Below are 8,649 nucleotides of genomic sequence, written 5' to 3'. Positions count from 1 at the left end.
GTGGCCGAAGGTAGCAGAATCCCAGGGGGGAGCACTTGACTGAGCCAGTGGATAGGTAAAATGTGGTAGAGGCATGCCATGAAGTATTATGCAATGCTTATAAGTAACAGATTAAGTGTATGCACAGCAACATGGATTGATGTAGAAACATGATGTTGAATGAAAAAACTAACAAATGGGGGTTGGGGGGTGGAGGTGCGGGGCAAAGATGGCCAACTAGAAGCAGCAGCGATTGTAGGCTCCCATTGAAAAGAACCGAAACAGTGTGCAAATCCCCCACTGGCAACCTAGGTATCCAGGTTCTGTCATCAGGCCTGACTAGGTGGCTCGTGTGACCCACAGAGAGGAAAGAAGACCAGTGTGGTGTGGCAGCCCACCTGAGAGCCACACGGGGCAGGGGAGCCCCCAGTCCCCAGCCAAGGGAGGCAGTGAGAGAGCGTGCTACCCAGTCTGGGAAACCGTGCTTTTTCCACAGAACTGTGCAACCCACAGATCAGAAGATCCCACTCGTGAGCACATGCCACCAGGGCCTATGGTCCCAACCATGGAGCTGCGCAGATTCTCAACAGCCACTCAGCTACAATCTACCTAAGCCTGCTGAGTTCCTCGGGGGAGGGGCAGCATCCCCCGCAACCACAGCTGTGGCTGCCTGCTGTTTAAACCATCTGAGCTCCTTCGGGGAGGGTTGGCAGCCAACGCTGGGACTGCTAGCTGCCTAACACACTAAGCTTCCAGGGCAGGGGAAGGGTGGCAGCCATCTCTATAGCTCCAGGCGGTGCTTTTCCCCTGCAAAAGCCAAGGAGGCTGGACTGCTTGGTCCCAAGAGATATTCCCTGCAGCCCAACACACTGGCTGTGGCAGATTGCCACCAGAATGCTTCCTCAGGCCTGACCCTGACTCATCCTTCCTCACTGGGTGGGGCCTCCCTGCAGGAACTCCAACAACTCCAGCCAGGGGCTTAGGGACAGAACTCTGATCTCCCTGGGCCTGAGACCCTAGGGGGAGAGGATGGCCATACTCTCCACAGACCAGCAGACTTAGTCTTTCCTCCTGCTAGTTCTGAGGAATCCGGGCAGCCCAGACTAGTGGGTTTCCCCCTAACATGGCACACCCCCTGCACCATGAGACAGTCAAAGTGCTTCATTAAATGGGTCCTGCACCCAGTGCCATTCAATTGGGGGAGATCCTTCAACAGGAGTTGTCAGACACCCTATACAGTGGTGTTCCTACTGGCATCAGGTCGGTGCCCCTCAAGGTCAGAGATCCCAGAGGAAGGAGGAGGCACCCATCTTTGCTGTTCTCCAGCCTCCTCAAATGACATCTTCAGGCATGACAGCGAACCAGATGAAGAAGGCCTGAAGTGAACCCCCAGCAAACCACAGCAGCCCTACAGAAGAGGGACCTGACCATTTAAAGAAAAACAAACAAACAAACAAGCAGAAAGCAACAACAGCATAAACAAAAAAAGTCCCCACAAAAATCCCAACCAAGGGTCAACAGCCTCAAAGATCGAAACTAGACAAACTCATGAAGATGAGAAAGAATAAATGAAAAAATGCTGAAAACCCAAAAGACCAGAGTGCCTCTTCTCCAAATAATCACGCAGAACTGGATGGAGGGTGAGATGGATGAATTGAAAGAAGTAGGCTTCAGAAGGTGTGTAATAACAAACTCCACTGAGCTAAACGAGCATGTTCTAATCCAATGCAAAGAAGCTCAGAACCTTGATAAAAGGTTATAGGAGCTGCTAACTAGATTAACCAGTTTAGAGGGAAACGTAAATGGCTTGATGGAGCTGAAAAACACAGCATGAGAACTTCGTGAAGCATACACAAATATCAATAGCCAAACTGACCAAGCGGAAGAAAGAATATCAGAGTTTCAAGACCATCTTGCTGAAATAAGGCATCCCGACAAGATTAGAGAAAAAAAGAATGAAAAGGAATGAACTAAAACTCTGAGAAATATGGGACAGTGTAAAAACACCAAACCTATGATTGATTGGAGTACCTGAAAGAGACAGGGAGAATGGAACCAAGTTGGAAATCACACTTCAGGATATTATCCAGGAGAACTTCCCCAACCTAGCAAGACAGACCAACATTCAAATTCAAGAAATACAGAGAACACCACTAAGATACTCCTTGAGAAGATCAACCCAAATAAACATAATTATCAGATTCTCCAAGTTGAAATGAAGGAAAAAATGTTAAGGGGAGCCAGAGAGAAAGGCCAAGTCATTTACAAAGGGAATCCCATGAGACTAACAGTGGACCTCTCATCAAAAACCCTACAAGCCAGAAGAGAGTGGGGGCCAATATTCAACATTCTTAAAGAAAAGAATTTTCAACCCGGAATTTCATAACCAGCCAAACTAAGCTTCATAAGTGAAGGAGAAATAAAATTCTTTACAGACAAGCAAATGCTGAGGGATTTTGTCACCACCAGGCCTACCTGGCAAGAGCTCCTGAAGGAATCACTAAATATGGAAAGGAAAACTTGGTACCAGCCACTGCAAAAACACACCAAAATATAAAGACCAATGACACTATGAAGAAACTGCATCAACTAGTGTGCAAAATAACCAGCTAGCATCAGGATGATGGGATCAAATTCCACATAACAACATGAACCTTAAATGTAAATGGGCTAAATGTCCCAATTAAAAGACACAGACTGGCAAATTGGATAAAGAGTGAAGACCCATTGGTGTGCTGTATTCAGGAGTCCCATCTCATGTGCAAAGAAACACATAGGCTCAAAATAAAGGGATGGAGAAAAAAATTTACCAAGCAAATGGAAAGTGAAAAAAAAATGCAGAGGTTGCAATCCTAGTCTCTGATAAAACAGAGTTTAAACCAATAAAGATTAAAAAAAAGACAAAGAAGGGCATTACATAATGCTAAAGATATCAATTCAACAAGAAGAGCTAACTATCATAAATATATATGCACCCAATATAGGAGCACCCAGATTCATAAAAACAAGTTCTTAGAGACCTACAAAGAGACTTAGACTCCCACACAATAATAGTGGGACACTGTAACACCCTACTCTCAATATTAGACAGATCAATGAGATGGAAAATTAACAAGGATATTCAGGACTTGAACTCAGCTCTGGGCCAAGGGGACCTAATACACATCTACAGAACTCTCCACCCCAAATCGAAAAGAGGAGTGCCTCTGCCCAGCCGCCCCACCATCTGGGATGTGAGGGAGCGCCTCTGCCCTTCCCCTCCCCACCACACTGTCTGGGAAGTGAGAAGCACCTCTGCCCAGCCGCCCCACCATCTGGGAAGAGAGGAGTGTTTCTGCCCAGCTGCAGGCCCGTCTGGGAAGTGAGGAGTGCCTCTGCCGGGCTGCCACCCCATCTAGGAAGTGAGGTGCCCCTCTGCCCGGTGGCCACCCCATCTGGAATGTGAGGAGGGCCTCTGCCCACCACCGCCCCATCTGGGACATGAGGAGCATCTCTGCCCAGCTGCCCACCGTCCAGGAAGTGAGGAGCACCTCTGCCCAGCTGCCCACTGTCTGGGAAGTGAGGAGCGCCTCTGCCCGGCCACTGCCCCATCTAGCAAGTGAAGAGCATCTCTGCCCGGCCACCAACCCATCTGGGAAGTGAGGAGCGCCTCTGCCCCGCCACCCAACTGACTGCAAAGTGAGTAGCGTCTCTGCCCGGCCACCTCTTCTGGGAAGTGAGGAGCACCTCTGCCCAGCTGCCCAGCTGACTGGGGAGTGAGGAGCACCTGTGCCCACCCGCCACATCCTCTGGGAATTGAAGAGCGCCTCTGCCCGGCTGCCAACCATCTGGGAAGTGAGAAGCGCCACTGCCTGGCTGCCCCACCATCTGGGAATTGAGGAGTGCCTCTTCCCGGCCACCAACCGTCTGGGAAGTGAGGAGCGCCTCTGCCCGGATGCCCCGTCTGGGAAGTGAGGAGCACCTCTGCCTGGCCGCCCCACTGTCTGGGATGTGAGGAACTCTGCTGCCCTGCTGCCCAGCTTCCCACTGTCTGGGAAGTGAGGAGCACCTCTGCCCAGCTTCCACCCTGTCTGGGAATTGAGGAGCATCTCTGACCGGGCGCCACCCCATCTGGGAAGTGAGGAGCGCCTCTGCCCAGCTGCCCACTGTCTGGGAAGTGAGGAGCGCCTCTGCCCAACCTGCCCTGCCTGGGAAGTGAGGAGTGCCTCTGCCCAGCTGCTGCCCCATCTGGGATGTGAGGAATGCCTCTGCCCAGCCGCTGTGCAACCTTCCAAGTGTGAAGTGACAGCCTTGTGTGTGATCTTTTGTCTTCCCCAAGTTTGCATTTTCGATATTAAAGTTTACTTTTTAATAAAAATAAAAAGAACTCTCCACCCCAAATCAACAGAATATACATTCTTCTCAGTGCCACATAGCCCTTATTGTAAAATTGACCACATAAATGGAAGTAAAACACCCCTCAGCAAATGCAAAAGAACTGAAATCAACAAACAGTCTCTCAGACCACAGCGCAATCAAATTAGAACTCAGGATTAAGAAATTCACTCAAAACCACACAACTACATGGAAATTGAACAACCCATTCCTTAATGACTCTTGGGTAAATAATGAAATTAAGGCAGAAATCAAGAAGTTCTTTGAAACCAATGAGAACAAAGAGACAATGTACCAGAATCTCTTGGACACAGCTAAAGCAGTGTTAAGAGGGAAATTTATAGCACTAAATGTCCATATCAGAAAGCTAGAAAGATCTTAAATCAACACCCTAATATCACAATTAAAAGAGCTAGAAAAGCAAGAGCAAACAAACCCAAAAGCTAGCAGAAGAGAAGAAATAACTAAGGTCAGTGCAGAACTGAAGGAGATAATGAAATGAAAAACCCTTCAAAAAATCAGTGAATCCAGTAGCTAGTTTTTTGAAAACATTAACAAAATAGACAGCTAACTAGACTAATAAGAGAGAAGAATCAAATAGACACAATAAAAAATGATAAAGGGGAGATCACCACTGACCCCGCAGAAATACAAACTACTATCAGAGAACACTATGAACACCTCCATGCAAATAAACTAGAAAATCTAGAAGAAATGGATAAATTCCTGGACATATACACCCTCCCAAGACTAAACCAGAAAGAAGTTCAGTCCCTGAATAGACCAATAACAAGTTATGAAATTGAGGCATTAATTAATAGCATACCAACCAAAAAAAGCCAAGGACCAGACAGATTCACAGCCGAATTTTACCAGAAGTACAAAGAGGAGCTGGTACCATTCCTTCTGAAACTATTTCAGACAACTGAAAATGAGAGACTCCTCCCTAACTCATTTTATGAAGCCTGCATCATCTTGATACCAAAACTGGGAGGTGACAAAACAAAAAAGGAAAACTTCAGGATAATATCCCTGATGAACATTGATGCAAAAATCCTCAATAAAATACTGGCAAAGCGAATCCAGCAGCACATCAAAAAGCTTATCCACCATGATTAAGTCGGTTCCATGCCTGAGATACAAGGCTGGTTCAACATATGCAAATCAATAAATGTAATCCATCACTTAAACAGAACCACTGACAAAAACACATGCTTATCTCAATAAATGCAGAAAAAGCCTTCAATAAAACTCAACATCCCTTCATGTTAAAAACTCTCAATAAACTAGGTATTGATGGAACATATCTCAAAATAACAGAGCTATTTATGACACAACATAGCCAATATCATATTGAATGGGCAAAAGCTGGAAGCTTTCCCTTTGAAAACCAGTGCATGACAACGATACCCTCTCTTATCACTGCTATTCGACATAATATTGGAAGTTCTGGCCAGGGCAGCCAGGAAAGAGAAAGATATAAAGGGTATTCAGATAGGAAAAGAGAAAGTCAAATCATCTCTGATTGCAGACAACATGATTCTATATTTACAAAACCCCATTTTCTCAGTCCCCAAATTTCTTAAGCTGATAAACAACTTCAGTAAAGTCTCAGGATACAAAATCAACATGCAGAAATCTCAAGCATTCCTGTACACCAAAAATAGACAAGCAGAGTGCCAAATCATGAATGAACTCCCTTTCACAATTGCTATGAAGAGAATACAATACCTAGGAATACAGCTAACAAGACATATGAAGGACTTCTTCAAGGAGAACTACAAACCACTGCTCAAGGAAATAAGAGAGGATACAAAGAAATGGAAAAACATTCCATAACCGTGGATAGGAAGAATCAATATTGTGAAAATGGCCATACTGCCCAAAGTAATTTATAGATTCAGTGGTATTCCTATCAAACTACCATGGACATTCATCACAGAATTAGAAAAAAAATACTTTAAATTTCATATGAATCAAAAAAGAGCCCGTATAGCTAAGACAATCCTAAGCAAAAAGAACAAAGCTGGAGGCATCACGCTACCTGACTTCAAACTATACTACCAGGCTACAGTAACTAAAACAGCATGTTACTGGTACCAAAACAGACATACAGACCAATGGAACAGAACAGAGACCTCAGAAATAACACCACACATGTAGAACCATCTGATCTTTGACAAACCTGACAAAATCAAGCAAAAGGGAAAGGATCTCCTATTCAGTAAACAATGCTGGGAAAACTGGCTAGCCATATGCAGAAAACTGAAACTGGACTCCTTCCTTATGCCTTATACAAAAATTAACTCTAGATGGATTAAATACTTAAATGTAAAATGCAAAACCATAAAAACTCTGGAAGAAAACCTAGGCAATACCATCAGGACATAGGCATGGGCAAAGACTTCATGATGAAATCGCCAAAAGCAACTGCAACAAAAGGTAAAATTGACAAATGAGATCTATTTAAACTAAAGAGCTTCTGCACAGCATAAGAAACTATCATCAGAGTGAACAGGTAATCTACAGAGTGGAGAAAATGTTTTCAATCTACCTGTCTGATAAAGGTCTAATATCCAGAATCTACAAGGAACTTAAATTTACAAAACAAAAAACAAACAACCCCATCAAAAAGTGGGCAAAGGACATGAACAGACATGTCTCAAAAGAAGACATTTATACTGCCAAAAAACATATGAAAAAAGCTCAATATCACTGATCGTTAGAGAAATGCAAATCAAAACCACAATGAGATACCATCTCACGCCAGGCAGAATGGCAATTATTAAAAATTCAAGAAACAACAGATGCTGCCGGGGCTGTGGAGAAGTAGAAACGCTTTTACACTGCTGGTGGGAATATAAACTAGTTCAATCATTGTTGAAGACAGTGTGGTGATTTCTCAAGGGTCGAGAACCAGAAATAGCATTTGACCCACAATCCCACTAATGGGTATATACTCAAAGGAATATAAATCATTCTACTATAAAGATACATGCTCACATATGTTTTTGGCAGCACTATTTACAATAGCAAAGACATGGAACCAACCCAAATGCCCATTAATGATAGACTGGATAAAGAATATGTGGTACATATACACCATTGAATACTACACACCCATAAAAAGGAATGAGATCATGTCCTTTGCAGGGGACATGGATGAAACTGGAAGCCATCTTCCTCAGCAAACTAACACAGGAAAAGAAAACTAAACACTGCATGTTCTCACTCATAAGTGGGAGTTGAACAATGAGAACACATGGACACAGGGAGGGGAACAACACACACCAGGGCCTGTTGGTGGGGGGAGGGAAGGGAGAGCATCAGGACAAATAGCTAATGCCTGCAGGGCTAAAAACCTAAATGAAAGGTTGATAGGTGCAGCAAACCACCATGACATGCGTATACCTATGTAACAAACCTGTACATTTTGCACATGTATCCCAGAACTTAAAGTTACATAAAAATTTTTTAAAAAGGAAAAAAACTGAGAAACAGAAAGAGCAATATAAGATCGTACTACTTATATAGATTAAGAAGATATGCACACAAAACAACAATACACAGTTTGAAAGAACATAATCTAACACAAAAACTACATGTTAAATATTAATATCTTAGGAAGGTTGTGAGAGTAGGAAGGAGGGGAATGGGAGTGGGTTATGGGATTAAAAAATAAGATACAATGAACATAATTCATATAAATATATGTATTTGGTGTTAGAGGATCAGATTTCTACAACCCAAGGGTCAATTTTCTCTAACACTATGCAACAGTGCAGCTTTATTGAATTCACTTGATTCATCTGGGCTTCAGTTTCCTCATCTATGAAGTGGGAACAATATTTCCAGTATTGATTACCTGTTAGGGTTGTTGCAAGGCTCTAGTGTGCTAATGGGTGTGAAGGGGTTTAGACAAGTTTAAAGTTAAAACAATTACCTAATATAAGCAACAATTTGTGTCGCACAGAGTGGACATTTGTTGTTTGCCTTTCCATCACTCATTTCTACTTTCTTCCTTCCCAAAAATCCTGATTCCCATTTGGGGATACATGTAGTTTTGAGGCAGTTGACCAATGGACTTATGGAACACAAAACTAGTATAAGCCAGACACTCGTTTCATCCCCTGGACATAGTGTTTGGTTGGGGGTGGCCATATAACCCAAAATGTTGAAATCAGACTGAATCTTAAGACTTTGGCTCGGGAATACTGGGGGGAAATGCTTTTCTTTGACACGAATGGGGTAGTGTGTACCCCTGGAAGTAGCAGCCATGTTCCTTCTTTTAGACCA

The 8,649-nt window shown here is 43.7% G+C and overlaps 1 pseudogene; it reads right to left on the bottom strand.

The window, feature by feature from the left end:
• Nucleotides 1-3,257: 3,257 nt before the first annotated feature.
• LOC129529834 (uncharacterized) lies at nucleotides 3,258-8,354 on the bottom strand (annotated as a pseudogene).
• Nucleotides 8,355-8,649: the final 295 nt, after the last annotated feature.

Source organism: Gorilla gorilla, chromosome X, assembly GCF_029281585.2.
Source record: "Gorilla gorilla gorilla isolate KB3781 chromosome X, NHGRI_mGorGor1-v2.1_pri, whole genome shotgun sequence".
Lineage (NCBI taxonomy): Eukaryota > Metazoa > Chordata > Mammalia > Primates > Hominidae > Gorilla > Gorilla gorilla.
Note: the sequence above shows the minus strand (reverse complement) of the source record. Positions and strands in the feature narration are given on the sequence as shown.